This window comes from Marmota marmota, unplaced genomic scaffold, assembly GCF_001458135.2.
Source record: "Marmota marmota marmota unplaced genomic scaffold, marMar, whole genome shotgun sequence".
In the NCBI taxonomy this organism is placed as follows: Eukaryota; Metazoa; Chordata; class Mammalia; order Rodentia; family Sciuridae; genus Marmota; species Marmota marmota.
In genome coordinates, this window is record NW_026000240.1 from 20,009,814 (window position 1) to 20,033,224 (window position 23,411).

At 37.1% G+C, this 23,411-nt stretch overlaps 1 long non-coding RNA gene across 2 annotated transcripts in view; it reads left to right on the plus strand.

The window, feature by feature from the left end:
- The first annotated feature begins 601 nt into the window (after nt 1-601).
- LOC125613558 overlaps nt 602-23,411 on the plus strand; it is a 112,693-nt gene continuing 89,883 nt past the window's right edge. For both annotated transcript variants that reach the window (XR_007344109.1, XR_007344108.1), the window contains exon 1: nt 602-915. This is a non-coding gene — a long non-coding RNA (uncharacterized LOC125613558). The remainder of the gene's footprint in view (nt 916-23,411) is intronic.

The window sequence follows — 23,411 nt, forward strand, 5'->3', positions numbered from 1 at the left end:
AAAATTTTAAAAATTCTGCCTACTCAGAGAAATTATTTAGACCGTGAACAAATAAATGGGAGGAAATCTTTGCCAGCTATTTCTCTGACAAGTAATTAATATCCAGAATATATAAAGAACTCAAAACAAGCAAACAAATAACCCAAAAGACATCATGGGGCAGTGGAGGGCCACTCACCTAGCACATGTGAGGCCCTGGGTTCCATCCTCAGCACCACATAAAAGTAAGTAAATAAAATAAAGATATTGTGCCCAACTACAACAAAATTTTTTTTTTTTAAAAAAAGATCATTTCCCTTGGAAATTTGGATCATTTTACTGGGAACAGGAAGAAAATGAATATGTAATGAGAAGTAGCAAAAGTAAGGTCTGTATATATTGAGTTCTGCAAAGGAACCAATCATCATTTTACGACTGGAAGTAATGAGGAAAAGCAGTAGCCATTTTTCTTGAGATGGAAACTGGAACAGAGTTGGGCAGCTGGAGCCCAGTATGTAAAAGGGGAAATTGCAGGAGGAAAATGAGAGGCTGGAACTGGTGGTGGGAGACGTGGGAGGTGTCTGGATTACTTCTATAGTTGCTTTCGCAGTGTCTGCCCTGGCATTTGAGTAGAGAAGATATCTTGTTGCTGGGGACAGAATGGGCTGTAGCCAAGTGGGAATGGAGGGAGGAAGACGGGTGAGGAGGAGACTCTGGTGGCCAAGGGAGGAGAGGTCAGGACATAGCAGAATGACCCTGGATGTGGAGAGTTGAAAGTTGGCAGCCGGCTCGAGAGTCTGGCTGGTGGATTGAGAGGAATTAATGATGCCTTTGGAGGCCTTGGATGCAGCAGTTTGAGCTGTCACTCTCTGGGGCAGCATTGTCATCTAGAGAAGAAATCTATGTGATCATGAGAAATATCACAATGGAGAAAAGGTAGAATTTCAAATTGTTTGCTTTTTTCCAGTTAAACAGCCATAGAGATTTTCCTCTCATATTATCACTTTTACTCGTATTTATGATGATGTGCCTTATTAACTAGAGTTTTAAAACAGCACAGATAATGTCCCTGTGAATGCCATCAGTGAGTGAGTGAGCAAGTCTGTGTGTGGGGTGGATTAAGAGACTGCAGAGACTGTGTGTTTTGTAGAAAGGAAAGAAATGTTCTAGAGGCATCCAAAAAAGTGATTTCAGAGTCTTGGTTTGTTTCAGGCTAATTATGTGCACAGCCCTGATAGATGTCGTTATTTATGTCTTTGATTTAAAATACTGTTTGCATTGACTCAAAAGCATCATACTGTCTTACCACAGGATTGTGACTAATGTTTGAGCTTTTATTCTAATGTCAAGGAGAATAATTGTGGCGTGGAATCTAATCCGGTAGTTTGATGAGTGTCCATGCACGTGGGAATTGGGGAGACAGTCTGGGGACAGTCCTTCTTGACGTGACTGTTTTAAGTTTTCTCCAGATGTTGCCATTTCAAAAGGTCATGGAAGCAGCACAGGCAGGGAAGAGCCTGAGGACACTGGTACATGGGATAGTAAAATTTCAGAAAATTACTAACATAGAAGTAAAAGTAGAGGGAGTACATAGAAGTGAAAACCCAAGATTGGCCTCAGTTTTCTGGTTCCAAATGGTAATATGTGCCAGAAAGAAATTCAAAAGAAGGGTTTCTCAGGATAGTTCTTAATAACAAATTCACTTTAACTTAAAAATTGATACATAAAAATAAGGTATTATAACCATCTTAAACATGACTTAGACTAGGACTTGATAAAAGTGCAGAGATACAATAAGTTCCTTCTCACAGAATAAGACATTAAATTCATTTTGCAGCAAGACAAATGTTGCAGCTGGGTACCCTCTTAGATTACTTAAATCTTTGGCCTACTTCCCTAGGACACTAAAATTATTATTTTTCAATTACTAACTAAAATGACTAATTTTAAAATTTAAAATTAGTAATTACTAAAAATTACTATTTTTTTCCTTGAAAAATTCCAAACTCCTTTCTAAGTCAAATTGGCCATTTACTTGATTTAATATATTCACCCTCCTTGTACTGAAAAAGCCTCAAACGCTAAATGCAAGACCAACCAAAGTCAGCCAAACCTAATATCTCAACACTGACACGTTCTTGCCCTTCCTCACCTCCAAAGCTCAATAGGATAGTCAAAAAAAAAGTAACTATAAAATAGATGTGATTTTATTGCAGAAAAACGAAATATACTGCAAGAAGTCAAACAGATGTCCTCTGAAAATGACTAATCAAAAACAGTGTCCAGGAGAACCTGCAGCAGGTTCTTAACAATGTTGATTTTCCTTTGATAGTCTTAATGTTAAGCCTCATTCATCTGTTGTGACAGAAAATGTCTGGTAATTATCCCAAGCCTCACAGTGATGGAGCTTAAAGCCAATTTAATTAGCATTTTTATCTGGCCACTTGGACTTTTATTACTCCAGAACAAGATTTTTAAACAGCAGTGAATTCTACTTGAAGTTTAAAAGTAACCGCTTATATTCTTTTTTTCATGTTTTATCAGTAATTTAGTCTTTCAGCTTTTGGGTTTATCTGCTAAATGTACATTCTGTATTCTGCATCATGTTTATTAAAGTGAAAGTTGATTTTTAATTTTTTTTAATGCAGAAGTCAAAGAAAAATAAACTATATAAAAGCAAATCTAACAGAGAATCATTTTTGGTATGTTTTGTGTTAATGACAAGGATTCAATTAATACAGAAACAGAGATGACTGTGCTTTAGCATATGGACTACAGCCTCCAAGAGGGGCTTTTGTGAGGTTATTTCAGGAGATATAAGAAGGTATCATCCAGTAATTTCCTATCTAACTACATCTAACCACAATTACATCATCTGCTATGCATATGAGCACTGAAGCTTGGTTTCTCAGTGTTCTTTTCAATTTAAACTTCTATTCTGTTTTATCTATCAATACTCCATCTTGATTTCACTCACTTCCCTGGGCCACCTATCATTTCCATGTTGAGATTAATGACTCAATACACACCTTTGGGTTTAGTGTTTCATAGCATTGCTAATAAACCCAAATGCCTAAAAAATGAGAAAAAAATTTTGCTAAAACTCAATATGAATTTCACTGAATTGATTACCTTGGACTCAATCCCCTTATCATCTACCTCATTCTGGCAGATCACCATTTTATTTTGGAGACTAAGCCAAATATGGAATTGTTTTTGTTTTTTATAATAAGTAGAGTGGTTCTTCCCCATTGCAATGGAATGAATGTCCACGTCCTCCCCAGACTCATATGTTGAAATCCTAACTCTCAAACTCATGATATTAAGAGAGGGGGTCTTTGGCTGTGATTCAGCCATAAGGGAGGTACACTCACGCGTGGAATTAGTGCCTGTATAACACAGCCCTCCTCCCTTCTACCATGTGAGGTTGCACTAAGAATGTGACAGGCCATCCATGATATGGCCAGTCCTCATCAGACTCCAAATGTACATGGTCTTGAACTCTCTGCCTTCAGAACTATGATAAATAAATGCCTTTTTATAAGTCACTCATTCTATGGAGTTTTATCATGGAAACCTGAATGAATTAAAACATTAATTTTGCAGGAAATGTACCTATTCTCTTTTCTGGAAAGCATTCTGACCCTTCCACACTTCAGCCATGAGGTTCCCATATAGGCCTCTATTTTCTCTGACCATGTGAGTTGGAGTTGGATGGGGGAGAATAGGTTAGGACTGTACAAGTAGCCCTCTTACCATACATAGCACCCTATTATTTTCTGCTTTCTTATCAAATAACTTTTTAGAAACTGAAGAAATAAGTTATTACATGATGACTACTTGACACATTAACTAGAGTGAGAGGAGAAACTGATGACAGTCAGGATTCAGGAAAAAGTAAAATGATATGTGATCTGAAAAAACATAATTTCAAGATGCAAATGTAAAAGGTTAATTGCCTAAATATGGAACAGACGAGCTATCTTAATATATAAATCTTCAGGATTACCTGCTCAGAGTTGAAAATGTTAATATATACATACTCAGCAGAATGGTCACATTGAGTGTTAGTGGTCCCATTAAGTTATGAATAATTAGTTCACTCTGGAGAATTCCTTCTCTAGGACAGTCTTCTTGAAAAATGCTTGCAAATAAATGTCATCCAAAATGAGAATCCAATTTCCCACAGATTTGAAATGGGGACATCATAGAAACTAGCCATAGTCATTAGGCATGCTTATTCTAGAACCTAATGGTCATGTGTGAGAGGTCTACCTGATATTTGTAAATAATTTTAATTATCATATTTACATAGAAGTTAAGAAAAAAATCAGATATTATAGAATAGCACATTTAGTCTCATTATGAGTTCAATATTTTGTTATTTAAATCTTTTGAAAATGAAATGGGCTACTTCACAATGAATAAACAGGAAGTTAAAGCTGACTATCACACACCAGAAATGATATATAGAGCTGGGTCTGGAAATGACCTTCTCTCTAAGTCCCCTGTTAGTTCTCAGGATTTTCTGAAGCATGAGAAAAAGCCATTCTAATTTTCTCCATCATCCTTCTATTCCTGCATGGCTGGAATGACCATTATTCTGAGTCTATAATGAGCACAATTATTTCATTAGTTTTATTTTCCCATAGAGCTACTTCTTTAGATATGAGCTTGTATACATAGTAAAGAAAAAATATAGGACTGTGTTTGTGCTTAACAGAAATGATCATCTTGATGTCTGCAAAATCTCCACAGTATTTCAATAGCAGTATTTCACAGTATTTCACGTACAGAAAGGGTGTTAATCCCCAGTTATGTGTTTCTTCCTTTCTCACTCAGTGTTCAGTGCTGTAAGGGCAAACAGGGGGCTTTGCAATTTTACATCTAAAAATATCCTCACTCATCTACTAAGCAAACAGCGCTTGAAAACATCTGCCAGGGTTGGCCAAAATTATAAAGAGCAGCGAGTTCTCTATTACATTTCTTTGGTCTTTACAGCAAGGGCATATTTTTAAATCTTGCTGCCTCTTACCCTTCAGATTGCACTTTTAGAAGGGCTCTTCATTTTGCTGCAAAATGTCACCAGTGTTGATAAGGCCAGCTGCTGCTTCCAGAACTGCTTCTCCTTTTGCTCTAAAGAACATCAGGGTAGAAGGTTATCTCATCTAAACCCTTTCATGAGTAGTAAGGTTATAAAAGCAAGACAACTTTTAATAGATGTTTAAATATTTATATGACATAGAGAGTTTTAAAAAGCTATTCATATTTCTATTTCTAGTTGCTTGACATTTTATAACTACCTAGAGACTGAAAATGTATTTTGAGAAAATCATGAGATTTTTATTTTCTTCATTAATGTTGAGCAGCATTATACACACACACACGCACACACACACCTATGTGTGTGTGTGCGTGTGTGTGTGTGTGTGCGCGCATAAAAGTATAGTATTCAGATCAGTTTTTTTTTTTTAAATTCATAGAACTCACTTCTTTTAAAACATATGTATAGGGGCTGGGGATGTGGCTCAAGTGGTAGCCCACTGGCCTGGCATGCGCAAGGGTTCGATCCTCAGCACCACATAAAAATAAATAAAGATATTTAAAAAACAACAATAAAAAATAAAACACATGTATACACATAGGCATGGTATACATGGGTCTCTTTTATAGAAATTAAAATCATGTTGAATCTGATTCTAATTTTTATATTAGTGAAACATGTACTTTGTGGAAATGTACTTAAATGAAAATAAACAATATATTTATAGCTAGTTATCACAGGGGAGTCAGCTCCATCACTTTCATTTGGCAGAGACTCAGACAGGCCAGGTGGTGGGAAAGCTTGATATCAAAAACAGTGAAGCCTTCAAGAAAAACTTATTGAAAGTTGTGGCAGAGAGAAGCTGGGAGCCTGCAAACTAGAAGCAGAGCATCTTATGTAATTGATTTGGGAAATTTATTTGTCTTTTTCCTATTCATCTTGAGTTGAAAGCCTGGTGTCAAAATAAAGAAGGTGACAGTCCTGGTCCAAGTATGGTCCATTTCAGTTGCATGGAGGTGGTATTTTGGCTTCTTGGTCTGCTTGCCCCAAAGTTTGTATGTCAGAAAGCATTCTATTTTCTTATGTAGCCTGGACATAGTCCATATGTATACCAGTCTCTAAATCATTATGTCTGAAATAAAGGTGTTTTACTCAAGGACAATTTACCTACCAGGCGCCCTGGAAAATATATCTCCATAAAGGATAATGATGGGAACAATCTTCCATTGATCTCTCGTGTTTCTGTACAGTTTGCAAGGAAAGATGCTGTTATCCTTTACCCAAGACTCTTTTCTAAGGGTGTTTGTATAGGGAATGGCTTTGGAAGGCAGAGGTAGTAGCTGCCTCCTGAGAAGAACGTAAATGCCTTTTTTGCCCAGCCTAACAATGATACTGTACCGCTGGAGGAAAACGTTTCCACAGGTATACTTTCTAAAACATTTGAGTAGCCTAAGTTTATGTTTACTCAGTTGTGATGTAAAATTCCTATGTATGTGAAATTCTATTGGGACGTTCAATGTGCCGGTCTGGACATAAGACATGGGGTCCAGAGACAGAGGCCAAGAGGAAGCTTACAATGCTTGCTTGCTGTATGCAATGCGGTCCTTTAGATCTGACCCAGGAGTGTCATATCTTCCACCAACATCCATGAAATTGTGGCAAAATAGCTTGTAAACTTTTGTAGGATAAAATCTGACACTTTTCAGTTCTTGGTAATTAATAGTAACGTTCAAATTATCAATTACATAAGCCAAGCGAGTACTGTCTGTTCTCTTCTGATTTAGGAATATAACTGAGATTCTAAGAGCAAAGTGTAAAAATGTAAAAAAAAGCACTTTGGAAAAAGCTTGAATAAATTAGCTTGGATTGTTTTTAGTAAATGGAAAGAAATGAAGTGCTTAAGGACAGGTGTGCTAATAAAATAAGCCTTCTGATTATGTTTGTCAAGATAGAGATGCGATATTCCTCCCCAGGTGGTTCATAGTTAAATAGAGCCAATCATCAAAACAGGATAAGCGTGAAAAGAAAAAGTACAGAAAAATGCTCAGATTTAATTTATGTTTAATACTTGCACTCCATCTTTCTCCAAATCTCATAAAAATAATTGCACCAAAGGTAGCAAACATCTCCACTTTATGATAAAATACCAATGCACCTGGCATATCTAAACCATTTACCTACAAACCGCTAAATTTTTTGTGTCTCAATGAGAATAGATGCAGCTAGGAAAAAAATGCTTAAAGTACATTTAAATAATCACCATGGGTTAGGAAAAAAAGTAGATTAAAAATTTCAAATGAGTAAGATTGTTTTTAAGTTTCTGCAATGCAGTTGGGCACCTAAAAGCCCACAGCTTTCTGCAGAATCTTGTCGATGGACAGTAAACTGATCCTTCTGTAAATTGGGTTTGAATTATCATTTACAGAGCGTTTATGGATCTAATGTTTTGTTGTCTGAAAATTTTAAAATAAAGTCTCCCAATTTACACAATAATAAAGTGAGATAGTGTATAAATTTTGAAAAAATGACCCAGGGTTTATATTAAAATACTAAGCTTCAAGAGGTTATAATGACAATCAACCATAGAGGCAAGAGCATTTCTAAATATTCCAGAACGCTGCATTTTTTTTTTTTGAGCACTAAGATCATTAAACTTTAAATGTCAAGGCAAGCTGCTTTTTGAAATAAAAATTAGACATATAAGAAATGAGAGTAAATTACCTTAAACATGGCCATCACAAACTGCTTTTATTTCAATTTTAAAGGATAAAATAAGGGTTATAATGTTCATCTTCAAATATCCGGGACAACTTCAGACACCTGTACCTTCCTGAAATTAGAGTGAACAGTGATTGCACAAGCCTAGGGGAAGGTCTACAACTATATTTGGACCTGAATATCTCTGGATCTAACTAGAAGATGTAAGTGAGTCCCCTAAATTCTTTTCTTACTGATATTCAAATGCATGATTTAAGAATTGGGATGCCATGACATTTTTGGACACAGTTTAAATGGAATCTAAAATGAGAAGCTGAAAGATGGAGAATTAAATTGTTCCCTGATATTGTTCAGAGGAAAATTGTAATGGCTAATCCCCAAAGAGGAACTTCAGTTATCTCACCATGAACACTTTTTACATGAATCAAGATGTCACCCCGTCCCACAGTTTGATGGAATAGTTTGAGCACATGCAGCATCCCTTGCTGTTTCATGCTTATGATGCTGGCCTTCAATTTGCACTTCACTCACCTGAGTGGCAACAGAAGAGCTCTGGATATTAGAAGAGTTCCAATTTGAGCCAAGTAACCTAACTGCGTGTCACTTAATTTATTACATTGCTATAAATGTATCTCCCAGAATCTGAAAAACTCTATTAAGTGATGCAATTATTTTTCTCATCTTGAAAAGTTCAATACCAGATTGTGGAGCATAGTGATTCCACACAACTATAGAAGACTAGCAGAGCCAGTTCACCTGTTCTTAGCTACATGCATAATGTCCTTCTGGATGAAGTTTTGTATAAAACATAATCTGCACTTCCTTTTGAATCACAGAAGAGAAAATAAGGGTTAAAAAGAAAACTGAAGATGAAAATAAGACCCCTGTGTGAATAGGAAGAGTGGTAAACCCAAAGCAACCATATTTAAAGGAGATTAGTGGCCTTCGAATAGAGTATCTGATATAGGGAGAGGACATAGCTTAAGAAAACCATCCAAGAGTAGGTGAAAAGCCCTGGAAGCATTGTCCGTCTCCAGGAAAAGATTGGAAGACACTGACTGTGGCTGAGCAGCAAGGGTGTCCATATACCAAGTCTACCTCAAGGCAAATCCAGCATCAGTCAACAATAGCCAGGTAAGGCGGTACAGCAAAGGGTACTAGGCATGCTACTAGCTAGAGATTTAGGCCACGTTCAGATATTTTCAGAGAATTGCAGCAAGGATTATGTGAGGCTGCCTTTATAGAGGTGAAACAAGTTAAAGTAGACAACAAAATCTGGAAGAAGAAAATATAGGCTGATAGAAAATGGAACTCTTTTCCAGTTAACTATTAGGGTAAATGGAACTGTGTTTACGTCACAAAACTGTAGCATCCCAACAGACTGGCAATAGCCATGTAGGATCCTCAACTGAGAAGAAGTGAAACTCCAGAGAGACTTAATGCAAATCTCCCACTCAAATATGGGTTACAAAACCTAGCCACACCTTTTAACATGGTCAGAAGAATCAGGCTAAATTTAATTCAAATCTGTCCATACATCTGTTGCCCCATAACCCATCCTTTCACTTTTCTGTGTGCTATGATGGCTGCTTCCCCACCTCCTGCTTTTTTTTTTTTTTTATCCAGAGTATAGTTTCTCTTGTCTACAAAATTTTTTGGATTTGGGTACTTGATTTTGATTTCCTGATCATTGCAGCTTCTCAGATGACCATACTGGATTTGGCAGCCTCTTCTTTATTTTCATTTCCTGACCCATACTCAGGACTCATGGGCTTTGTCTTGTAATATCTGACACCGCCCTCCAACACTTTAACTGTCACTGCTTCTCTTTAGGAAACGTTACTTCATCTGTCATATCAGATATCATATATTACAAAGCAGTCACCTCTGCTCCTAAGTCATTACTAAGTGAGATCATATGTAGTAAATAAGGCAGAGCCCTGTTTTCTAGACTTGGAATATAAACTTAAATATAAATGACTTAATTACCATGGTATACATAAAAAAAAAAACTTGGCTGGTTCATCGTTCCCATCTGCTCAACTTTAGGTTTCCCAGTTATTATTTTCTGTATTTATTTCTGGAAGGTGTCTACATTCATGCACGGGGAACAGAATGTCCTCCCCAAAAGTACCCTGATCAATCTGCCAGGGGCCACTTCAACTGAACTTGGCAAGATGGGTACACCCACTGTGTCATACCACTCTGCTCTAGGCACTGACAGTCTGCTTTGTGCAGTTGTTCTACTATTCATTGATTATCAAAGCTGTCCCTCATTTGTTCCCAGGTATTCAAGGAGGCAAAATTATCCAAATTGTGGTTTATCTCAAAACTAAGATCATGCATTTCTCCCCATTAGGTTACAACATTTTTAACAGGTCCCAAAGCAGGAGACATCTGTGTTCCAAGATGTAGCAGCACAGATTTTGCTGTCTGATTGTTGTTCTCATTTTTCCTTCAGCCTGCTTGCATATTTTTTCCCTAAGACTTGAAGGGCTAGCCTAAGGATGAATTCACTTTATGGACACTGAGCTGTGTTCAGACTTCTTAGCCCTCCAGAAAACAAAAATTAGCTTCCAAAACTCATGTACCAGTCCATTCTATAAAATGTGCTCAACAAAACAGTTCAGGACATTTGCTATTTGCGCTCCTGAATCATGTAATGGTAGCTTAAGAAAGCAAAGGCCCAGTTCCTAGAGTGTGGGTTACCTTGAATTAACCGAGGAGGATTAACTTGCTGAAGGCTGCTGATTAGAGTAGATAGGAAGACCTTTATAAATATCCCATGCTGTGGAGGTTCTCATTGCTAGCTATGCACCAAAATCATCCACAAAATTCAAATAAATACACTTTCCCAGGATCTAGAATCCAGTGTGGTCAATATGAAGAGATCTGACTGAGAGCAATGGAGTGATATATAAATAGAAAAGATATCTTGTAGGTCACTGATGGCAACTGTTGTTTTCTTGAGTGATGAATATTTATTATTGTACTAATTCCCTTTCAGTGAAATCATTCTGATTGCAAGTAAATATTGCCTTGTTGTTTTGAGCAACTAAAAGTTTATATTAGGCTGACTTCAAGGAATGAGCAGCTTTGTTGGAAGGAAGAGAACTTTAAAGACACACAGCAAAGGGACCCCACCAAAGGCCTATGTTCAGGGCATGGAAAGGAGGTAAAACTCTAGTTGGATATTTGGCTACTAACAGTACAGAATTTGAAAACTGATCAAAATTGCTTCACAAAATCTACTCCAATAATTTTCAGCAGAAAATATATGCCAATAGCTCATTCCATATTCTTAACTATTTAACGTATTTGATGAATGCTCGTCACTGTTTTAAAAACAAGATTAGATGTTATCTTCCCATAAGACATCTGTTATCTATTATTTTATCACTCAGAGATTTTGAGATTTTATAACTCAGAGTTATTTTTGTATGTTTCAGAGAAGAAGGAAATCAAAGGTTAATTTGTGGGAAAATGTAATCATAAAAGTATCTAAGAATTAGAGATAATTAAAACCCAAGTAACCAAAACATTGAAATATATATTCAGTATTTTTCAATCATAAAGTTTATAAACTAAAACCATAATAATTTTGTATCCCAATCTAAAATTTTTACATAAATTTTATAATTCTTAATGTAAGAAATAGTTATCATTTCCAACACAATTTTATAATTAAAGATGTATTCTCATCAACAGTCAGTATTTGCACAATCTGATCAAAAATTCACAATTAAAGATGAGGCTAAGGGATCTTACACCATTTGTGTACAATAACGTGGTAAGTAAAAATGATCTGAGATGGGATTTAAGCTGAAATGTCCTCAAATCCCAAGTCTGTGCTCTTTCTACAATGCTATGCTGTTTCCTTGTAGCATGGTTTCTCTACTAAGGAATCCATCTATCTTGGATCAAAGCAAAATACAGAAATGACCTTAAACTTGACTCATCTGAATTTTTCTCCATATTGTGAACTGCATCATTTTAAATGCTTCTTTAGGGACACAATATTGGAAAATCAGCAGGGTGTGCTACCATCATCCATTATGCATTTATGAATGTGAATTATGGAAATGCAAAGTAGACCATGAAAATATAAACATGATTTTGATAATTTATCATAAGAGTGGTTTCTAGTTTGATGGAAAATTGCTTAGAATATGAAATTGAATATATAATACAGTTCGATACTGCACTGCTGATTGCATTAATTCCTTCTGAAGGACTCAGGGAAAATGTAAGCAGGAAGGCAGCTTCCTTACACAGTGTATCAGAAGAGTCTGACTGAATTTTTTACCTTGTTTTGGATTCATAAATTGCTATATTACTCAGTTTCCCCTTAGAGACATGTCTAGTAGAGATTCCACCATCTCCCAGTTGACCTTAACAAGATCTAAGGTCCTGAAATCATTTGCGTAAGTAATACGTGTCTGGAATGTGTTCACCATTTGGTTATGTTAGCACTTGGGGCTTAGTACTTGTCCTTCCCTAAGTAACAAATCTAGATTTTATTTGAGTTAGCAATTTGCTTAGCTAAATAACTGTGTTTCCCAGTCTTCCATATAGCAGAGATGTCTCATTAGGATTAAGTGAAAGTTGTAGGTAGGATTGGGAGAAAGTTCTTTCAGAAACCTAAAGACATGGCATGAACTTTCTAATGCCCACTCCCTCTCTGAAACAGAGTGACAGCTGGGACTCTGTCAGGCATTTGAATCTAGAGATTATGCTGGAAATGGAACCCAGGCAAAATAAAGAGTAAAAAAACAAAAATGGAAAAAAGAAATCTAGATCCTTGATTAATGTCCTTCTGAAAAATATCAGTGAAAATAGTTCTAGGATATGTATTTATAAACCTCCTATATGAGAGAAATAAACCCCTTCCACATTTAAGCCACTAGTACTTCTAGTCTTTGATCTTTGTAGCTAAATGCAATTCTTAGATGATTACAATGCCCCTTCTTTACAGAGCCAAATGGTGCTTGATGAAAAAAGATCATCTAGGCAGGGGTTTATAATGATATGTCTGAGAACTTGAATTGTCCATCCTAAGCTCTTATTTTTGTCTCTTTTTTTGGGTACATTTCTTATTCTGGAAATTTGTGTCATTATTTTCCAAATAAAATTACACCATTTGATAGGGAAAACAGAATTTTGTTGCTATTCACATTTAGCTTGGGATAATGGAAAGAGCTTAAAGTTTGGACTCAATGAGTCCTGATTTCAAATTCCAACTTTGAAGCATACCATCTATATGCCTCCAGTACAAGTTATTTCATTTTCATTGTAGTAAAATTGGAAGAGCCACTTTGTAGTTTTTAACAGCATATCACAAAGTATCATGCATGAAGCTCAATAAATGGAGTATTTTTATTGTTCAATTTCTATAATAAATCCTATGCAAATCTTAATAGAGACTGTTGTAACCTCTATAAAGTTCTCTTAACATTATTATTTATCTAAATAAAACATTATTTCTGTCACTTCTAAGCAATTACTGCCATTTATATTCTTATGTAGGCTTGGAAGCTTCTACAGATTTCATTCTAAGTCCTCAGTGTCCAAATCACTACCAGAAGCTTCTCTAAACAGTACCTAGTCAAGAGACTATTGAAATGGCTCTAGTAAATATACCTTCTTTTACAAATAACAACAACAACAAAATATATTAGAGAGGACAGAGGAATTGACTAGAGCAATTGAATTCAGTTATTTATTTATTTTTTACCACCAAAGCCTTGTCAGCAGTTAAAAGATCATTTTTGATAATTTATATCATTTAAGTAGTACACAGTTGTATTTATTTATTATATTTTATTTGTTTCAGTCCAACTCATCTGCATTAATTTTTAGAATAACTCCCCGGGTGTGAATCTGCTTATACCCACAGTCTAATAGACAAGAAATCTATTATCACAGGTGCTGTAGCTTCTTTCAGACATATTTTAAGATAGTTTGCGGTATCCTATTAGAAGATGGATAAATCCGATTTTTCACTGGTTGTGAGTGTCAGGTTAATTTCAAGCTGATTTATTAAGTGACAATCCAATTTCAAAAGTATCCCTTGATCTTTTTGTTCAATAATATGTGAAAATAGCACAATAAATGATTTCTAGTTAGTGCTCTTATACTTTTATCATGATTTCAGCATTCAGAAGCATTATTATGTAACTAATTTTATACATACATTAACATATATTATTAATAATGATAAATTAATCATTGATATGAGTATTTCTAAAATAACATTTAAATCAGTCTGTCTTTGAAGTCAGATATTATTCTAGAAAGATTATAAATGGTATATACCATTAAATTCTAATTGTAAAACAAGTGACAAATATAAAAAATTATCATACATAAGCAATGATAGGCAAACAATCAATTGCAAAACTAAGTATTGATGCTAAATAATAATATGCTGGCACCTCTTATCAATATATAGTTCCAAATACATTGACTAAGTGAAAAGTTTAGTTTATACCTCACATAGTAGGTCCTCTCACTAACTACGATAATAATTAAAAACATGGACAATTAAATCGGAAATAAATTTACTTCTGAATAAGTGTTAATATGTCACACTGATAAGGAATTCTTAAAATTGCCACATTTGTTAAGTTCAAAATTTACTTGTCTTAGTGAAATAAATATACATGGAGAACATTCTGTGTTCAGGAATCACTCCTGATTCGGGGAAATTGGTGTTATTAATACATACTCTCCACCACCAGAGTGCTCACGGTCCAAGGAGGGAAAATTCCAATGCAGTGTGGAGTGTGTGTGTGTGTGTGTGTGTGTGTGCATAGATATACACACTCACACTGTACACACAATGTTGTGTGCAAACTGATAAAGGATACCTGCCCACTCATCAATTTTAGGAAAGTCCTTCTAGAAAAATATGACACTTAAAGAATCCAATTCAGACTGACTTTTCTAACACCTCCCCAATTTGACTTTTGTGAACTATTGACTCTTAATTTCACACAATACTTCTTATGGAGAATACAGCAAGAGTTATGGAGGAAAGAGAAGATGCACAAGAGCAGGCCTCCTCCCTCCCCGCTCCAAGCCCTTTCTGTCACCCTAACTCTCAAGTGAAAGCTAAGCAAAGGGCTCACAGCACAAGTAAGGAAAATCATCTGAATTAGAGTTTGAAATGTAAAGAGTGACGTCATGCCTGTGCTACAAAATTGGGTAAATTTGATCCAGAAAACATGCACATGGGACTGGATACTAGTAAGACTCTAAGACAAATAACTGGCTTTCCCAGAAGTAAGCAACAATCACACTCAATATGTTTTGAGAGAAATCCAAAGACGAAGGTGTCTTATGTGAAGAGGCCCATGATATTTAGAACATTTTTTTTGACAATACAGGAAACCATTATCCACTGGCACATCCACTGATTTTTCTAGGTAATACATGAAAATTGTACACATTAAAGGGAAACCACGTGGTGTTTTGATACTGGCACATGTGCACAATGTTCAAATCAGAGTGAGCACATCTATGTTCTCCAACATTGATCATTTCTGTGCTGTGAAAACGGTACACTGGTATTCTTAAACTTTTGAAAATGGTACACTGGTATTCTTAAACTTTTGAATCTTCTCAGTATTTCTCATTTTTTAAAATATTTTTGGAATTTTGTGTGTATTTTTTTATGTTAGCTGATAGTTGTCACTTTTTAGATCCTTCCATGAATAATTTATTCTTTTAAAAAATATTTTTAAAGAATTTATTCTTTTCTTAAAGCTTCATGGAATCACTTAGTAATCTTAAGACTCAACAGCTTTGTTAAAAGTTGTTTGGCCTACATTCAGATTCCTTTTTTTTTTTAATTTATTTTTTTTATTGGTTGTTCAAAACATTATAAAGCTATTGACATATCATGTTTCATACAATAGATTCAAGTTGGTTATGAACTCCCAATTTTACCCCAAATACAGATTGCAGAATCACATTGGTTACACATCCACATTTTTACAAAATGCCCTATTAGTAACTGTTGTATTCTGCTACCTTTCCTATCCTCTACTATCCCCCCTCCCTCCCCTCCCATCTTCTCTCACTACCCCATCCACTGTAATTCATTTCTCTCCTTGTTTATTTTCCCATTCCCCTCACAACCACTTATATGTAATTTTGTATAACAATGAGGGTCTCCCTCCATTACCATGCAATTTCCCTTTCTCTCCCTTTCCATCCCACCTCATGTATCTGTTTAATGTTAATCTTTTCTTCCTGCTCTTCCTCCCTGCTCTGTTCTTAGTTGCTCTCATTATATCAAAGAAGACATTTGGTATTTGTTTTTTAGGGATTGGCTAGCTTCACTAAGCATAATCTGCTCTAGTGCCATCCATTTCCCTGCAAATTCTATGATTTTGTCATTTTTTAGTGCTGCGTAATACTCCATGGTGTATAAATGCCACATTTTTTTTATCCATTCATCTATTGAAGGGCATCTGGGTTGGTTCCACAGTCTAGCAATTGTGAATTGTGCTGCTATGAACATCGATGTAGCAGTATCCCTGTAGTACGCTCTTTTAAGGTCTTCAGGGAAAAGTCCAAGAAGGGCAATAGCTGGGTCAAATGGTGGTTCCATTCCCAGCTTTCCCAGGAATCTCCATACTGCTTTCCAGATTGGCCGCACCAGTTTGCAGTCCCACCAGCAATGTACAAGAGTACCCTTTTCCCCACATCCTCTCCAGCACTTGTTGTTGTTTGACTTCATAATGGCTGCCAATCTTACTGGAGTGAGATGGTATCTTAGGGTGGTTTTGATTTGCATTTCTCTGACTGCTAGAGATGGTGAGCATTTTTTCATGTACTTGTTGATTGATTGTATGTCCTCCTCTGAGAAGTGTCTGTTCAGGTCTTTGGCCCATTTGTTGATTGGGTTATTTGTTTTCTTATTGTTTAATTTTTTGAGTTCTTTGTATACTCTGGATATTAGGGCTCTATCTGAAGTGTGAGGAGTAAAAATTTGTTCCCATGATGTAGGCTCCCTATTTACCTCTTTTATTGTTTCTCTTGCTGAGAGAAAACTTTTCAGTTTAAGTAAGTCCCATTTGTTGATTTTTGTTATCAACTTTTGTGCTATGGGTGTCCTATTAAGGAATTTGGAGCCCGACCCTACAATATGTAGATCGGAGCCAACTTTTTCTTCTATCAGACGCAGAGTCTCTGATTTGATATCTAGCTCCTTGATCCACTTTGAGTTAACTTTTGTGCATGGCGAGAGGAGGGGATTCAGTTTCATTTTGTTGCATATGGATTTCCAGTTTTCCCAGCACCATTTGTTGAAGATGCTATCCTCCCTCCATTGCATGCTTTTAGCTCCTTTATCAAATATAAGATAGTTGTAGCTTTGTGGATTAGTCTCTGTGTCCTCTATTCTGTACCATTGGTCCACCCTCCTGTTTTGGTACCAGTACCATGCTGTTTTTGTTACTATTGCTCTGTAATATAGTTTTAAGTCTGGTATCGCTATACCGCCTGATTCGCACTTCCTGCTTAGAATTGCTTTTGCTATTCTGGGTCTTTTATTTTTCCATATGAATTTCATGATTGCTTTATCCATTTCTACAAGAAATGCCGTTGGGATTTTGATTGGCATTGCATTAAACCTATAGAGAACTTTTGGTAATATCGCCATTTTGATGATGTTAGTTCTGCCTATCCATGAACAGGGTATATTTTTCCATCTTCTAAGATCTTCTTCTACTTCTCTTTTTAGGGTTTTGTAGTTTTCATTATATAAATCTTTCACCTCTTTTGTTAGGTTGATTCCCAAGTATTTTATTTTTTTTGAGGATATTGTGAATGGAGTGTTTTTCCTCATTTCCGTTTCAGAAGTTTTGTCGCTGATATACAGAAATGCCTTTGATTTATGCGTGTTGATTTTATATCCTGCCACTTTGCTGAATTCATTTATTAGTTCTAGTAGTTTTTTTGTAGACCCTTTTGGGTCTTCTAGGTATAGAATCATGTCATCTGCAAATAGTGATAATTTAAGTTCTTCCTTTCCTATTTTTATGCCTTTAATTTCTTTCGTCTGTCTAATTGCTCTGGCCAGTGTTTCGAGAACTATATTGAATAGAAGTGGTGATAGAGGGCATCCCTGTCTTGTTCCAGATTTTAGGGGGAATGCCTTCAATTTTTCTCCATTGAGAATGATGCTAGCCTGAGGCTTAGCATAGATAGCTTTTACAATGTCGAGGTAAGTTCCTGTTATCCCTAGTTTTTCTAATGTTTTGAACATAAAGGGATGCTGTACTTTGTCGAATGCTTTTTCTGCGTCTATTGAGATGATCATATGGTTCTTATTTTTAAGTCTATTGATGTGGTGAATAACATTTATTGATTTCCGTATATTGAACCATCCTTGCATCCCAGGGATGAATCCTACTTGATCATGGTGCACAATTTTTTTGATGTGCCTTTGTATCCGATTCGCCAGAATTTTATTGAGGATTTTTGCATCTAGGTTCATCAGAGATATTGGTCTGTAGTTTTCTTTCTTTGAGGTGTCTTTGTCTGGTTTCGGAATCAGGGTGATGTTGGCCTCATAGAATGAATTTGGCAGAGCTCCTTCTTTTTCTATTTCCTGAAATAACTTGAAAAGTATTGGTATTAATTCTTCCTTAAAGGTTTTGTAAAACTCCGCTGTATACCCATCCGGTCCTGGGCTTTTCTTGGTTGGAAGTCTTTTGATTGCTTCTTCTATTTCATCTATTGTTATTGGTCTGTTTAAGTTGTGAGTATCCTCCTGACTCAGTCTGGGCAAATCATATGACTTAAGGAATTTATCGATGTCTTCACTATCTTCTATTTTATTGGAATATAGGTTTTCAAAATAATTTCTAATTGTCTTCTGTATTTCTGTAGTGTCTGTTGTGATATTGCCTTTTTCATCCCGTATGTTAGTGATTTGAGTTCTCTCTCTTCTTCTCTTCGTTAGCATGGCTAAGGGTCTGTCGATCTTATTTATTTTTTCAAAGAACCAACTTTTAGTTTTGTTAATTTTTTCAATAGTTTCTTTTGTTTCAATTTCGTTGATTTCCGCTCTGATTTTAATTATTTCTTGCCTTCTGCTACATTTGCTGTTGTTTTGCTCTTCCTTTTCTAGGGCTTTGAGATGAAGTGTGAGCTCATTTATTTGTTGGTTTTTCCTTTTTTTGAGGAATGACCTCCAAGCGATGAATTTCCCTCTTAAAACTGCTTTCATTGTGTCCCATAGATTCCGATATGTTGTGTCTGTATTTTCATTTATCTCTAAGAATTTTTTGATTTCCTCCTTTATGTCTTCTGTAACCCATTGATCATTCAGTAACATATTGTTCATTTTCCATGTGATGTAGGATTTTTCCTTCCTTCTTTTATCATTGATTTCCAGTTTCATTCCATTATGATCAGATAAAATGCATGGTATTATCTCCACCCCTGTATATTTACTGAGGGTTGCCCTATGGCATAATATATGGTCTATTTTTGAGGAGGATCCATGTGCTGCTGAGAAAAAAGTATATCCACTTGATGATGGTTGATATATTCTATATATGTCAGTTAAGTCTAGGTTGTTGATTGTGATATTGAGTTCTATAGTTTCTTTATTCAGCTTTTGTTTGGAGGATCTGTCCAATTGTGAGAGAGGTGTGTTGAAGTCACCCATAATTATTGTGTTGTGGTCTATTTGATTCTTGAACTTGAGGAGAATTTGTTTTATGAACGTCGCAGCACCATTATTTGGTGCATAAATATTGATAATTGTTATGTCTTGTTGGTGAATGGTTCCTTTTAACAGTATATAATGTCCTTCCTTATCCCTTTTGATTAATTTAGTCTTGAAGTCAATTTTATTCGATATGAGGATGGCCACCCCTGCTTGCTTACGAGGACCGTGTGCATGGTATATTTTTTCCCAACCTTTCACCTTCAGCCTGTGTATGTCTTTTCCAATCAGATGTGTCTCCTGGAGGCAGCATATTGTTGGATTTGTTTTTTTAATCCATGTTACCAGCCTATGTCGCTTTATTGGAGAGTTTAAGCCATTAACGTTTAGAGTTACTATTGATATATGGTTTGTACTTCCAGCCATGTTTGATTATTTATCTTCTTTTTTTTTTTTTTTTTTTAATTTAGTTTGTTTCTCCATGGTTAGCTTTCCCCCCGCCCTCTGTCTTTATAGAGGCACTTCCCACTGATGGTTTTGGTTATTGTTTTTCATTTCTTCCTCGTGTAGTGTTTTGCTCAAGATGCTTTGCAATGCTGGTTTTCTGGCTGCAAATTCTTTTAGCTTTTGTTTATCATGAAAGATTTTTATTTCGTTATCGTACCTGAAGCTTAATTTTGCTGGATACAGAATTCTTGGTTGGCATCCATTGTCTTTCAGTGTTTGAAATACGTTGTTCCAGGATCTTCTCGCTTTCAGCGTCTGTGATGAAAAATCCGTTGTTAACCTTATTGGTTTACCCCTGAATGTAATCTGCCTCCTTTCTCTTGTAGCTTTTAGTATTTTCTCTTTGTTCTGTATATTGGATATCTTCATAACAATGTGTCTTGGCGTTGGTCTACTGTGATTTTGTGTGCTCGGTGTCCTGTATGCATCTACAATTTGTATATCCGTTTCCTTTTTTATTTCTGGAAAGTTTTCTGTAATTATTTCTTTCAGCAGGTTACTCATTCCCTTGGTTTGAATCTCTGTACCTTCTTCTATCCCGATGACTCGTAGGTTTGGTTTCTTTATGTTATCCCATATCTCTTGGATGTTTTTCTCGTGGTTTTTAACCAGCCTTTCTGAGTTGGCTAGGCTCTTTTCAAGATGATATATTTTGTCTTCATTATCTGATGTTCTGGCTTCTACTTGCTCCACTCTGTTAGTGATACTCTCAATTGAGTTTTTAATTTGGTTTATCGTTTCCTTCATTTCTAGAATTATTGTTTGGTTTTTTTTTATAATCTCAATCTCCTGATAAAGATGCTTAACTTCTTCTTTTATCTGTCTATGTAATTCATTTTCAAAGTGTTCTTTCACTGTTTGGATTTGCTGTCTCGTATCTTCTTTAAGGTTCCATTCCATCTGTCTAAGGTATTCCTTGAGTTCTTTATATGACCATTTTTCTGCTGACTCTAGGTCCTCCTGAATATTTAGGCTGTCCTTCATTGTTTGTACTCCTTTTCTTCCTTGCTTTTTTATGCTGCTCATGTTACTTCTTGTTGTGTTTGACTGCTGAGTTACTGTTTACTCTTATAGATTTATTTGATGCTTGAGAGGAAAGATATTAGAAGGGAAGGGAAGAAGTCACTAAAGAGAATGAGAGTAGGCAGGTAGAATTCAAGGAAGGGGGAATAAGAAAATTGAAAAGAAATGAAAAGACAAAAGAAACAAGAATAACAAGGATTAGATAATAAAGAAAGAAAGAAAAAAGGAGAAAAAAAAATTTTTAACAAAAATAATAGTGATAATAAAAAATGAAAATTAAAAATTAAAAAAAATAATAATAATAATAAAATAAAAAAATTAAAAAAAAATAGAAACATTGAAAAAAAGTTAAAGAACAACAACAAATAAAAATTGAAAATGAAAGAAAAAAAAAAAAAAAAAAAGAAAAAGAAAAGAAAAAAAAATGATAATAATAATAATAATAAATGCAGTCCTAGAGTTCTATTAACTTCTCTTCCAGTAGGTGGAGCTGTGCCCACTGGGCCAAGCTTCTCCTCTCAATAGGTGGGAACCATTCACTGTGCAGCAGCTCTTTCTCCTAGACTGGGCGGGTCTCCAATCCTGAGTGTCTAGGGCCTTGTCTTGTGTTTCCTCAAGCCAGGCCGTGCTCACCTGTGGCGCTCACCACAATACTGGCTACACGCCAGGTCTGCTGCTCCTGGGAGCCCTGTTTTCATGAACACCTGGGCTCACTCTCCCTGTTTGCCTCCCTCAGACCCTAAGTTTGTAGAGCTTGGGGCTGAGATCCCCCAGCGAATTTGCTTGCCCTCCTGTAGCCACGCCCCCGGTAGCTGGTGCAAGAGACCTCAGTTGTCAGCACTGGTGGGAGCGGTAGCCGGGAGTTCCGCGCCGCGAGTCCCGCGCCACTCCTGATTCCCTCGGTCTGGTTATTGCGTTCACAGGAGAGCTGGGAGTGGCCCTTAAGTTTTCCCTGCTGTGTGGAGAGAGATGACTAGGGGATTACACACCTGTCGCGCTGGTTTCAATGCAGTTATCTCCTCCGCCCGTGACGCCATTTCTCTGCCATGGTTATATCCCATGCAAATGGTGACCGTTTGTTCCCTTTGCCGGGTGACCAATGCAACGGGTGGGTCCTGACTGTCTCTCCCAATCCCCGTTTCAGTCCTGTGGCCACTGCCTATGAAGGCTCGGTTGGCTTTTACCTCTGTAAGTTCCTAAGGGCCGGCCAATTATTTCAGTGGGATCGTTAGTGCTGAGTCACACGAAGCAGGCGAACCGGAGCTTAATTGCCTCCGATTCGGGCTCTGTGTGTGTGTTCTGAGGGGCCCAGCCTGTACACCCCAGATCCACGTCAGCTCAGCATTGCCTAGTGATCCTGAGCAAACAGCATTTAGACAGTTTACGGCTCCCTATGCCCGCGCAGTTGAAGATGTCAGAGACTTGATCTCTCTGCGCCTGCCACCATGTTAGATCTCCTCAATGATATTCATGTTGCCCTTACAGCTTCCTGGCATAAGCAAGTTCTTGGGATTATACAAACTGCTGCTTCTGTTTCCAGTCCAGATTTCTAGAAATGAAACCCTGCCGCCGTCGCCTCCCACGCTCACGAGCGCCGCGCTTGTCTGCGACCGTAGCAGAGCCGCCCTGGCCTCCGCAGCTCTTCAGCCCGGTGCCCGGCCCCTGGGGCCCAAGCGGCTGCCGCCGCGGCTCTCCATCCCCCTCCTCCGGATCACAGGTCCCCTGGCAGGGGGGTGCAGAACGACCCCAGAGCAGGCTCTGCCCAAAGGTGCAGCGGCGAACAGGCCACCGAGGCGCTCGAGGCTGCAGTCCAGCCTTCGGAGGACAGGGCTCGGCACGCAGCCCAGCTCCAACCTCTAGGTGCGGCTGCCAGACAATGTATACAGAGCCATCAAGACAGCAAGCAGAAAGCAAATGGCGGCTCCTGCGGAGTGGATTTTCGGCACAGAAACCACAGCCCCGCCAACAATCCCAATCCACAAACTCTCCCTGTATAAAAAATATTCAAAAAAAAAAAGAAAAAAAGGCGGGGCGCACTGAGCTTTCTTTGCTTCGGGTACTTACAATCCACTGCTGATTTCACACTCAGCTTCTCTGCCCGGAGCGAAGCGAAAGAGGAAGCAGATGGGAGCAAAGCGCCCACGGCTCTGAGCAGCCAAGTGTCCGGGAGCCAAGCGTCTCTTTTTAGATCTCTTTGTTCTTCCTGCTGCTTGGCAAAGTGGTCCTCTACAGATTAACGGTGAAAGGAGCTCTAACAGACTGTGCGAAATCTCTATTAAAGCCGCTGTTCTGAGCACCACGCTCAGCACTTCAGCAACCCCCGTACGCAGCGGCCATCTTGCATTCATATTCCTTTTAAACACAAGTTTTCACTAACTGTAACTGTTGTGAGAAGGTGAATTCAGACAATATATTTTTTGTCAGAGACAATTTTTTTACATTCTTTAAAACAAA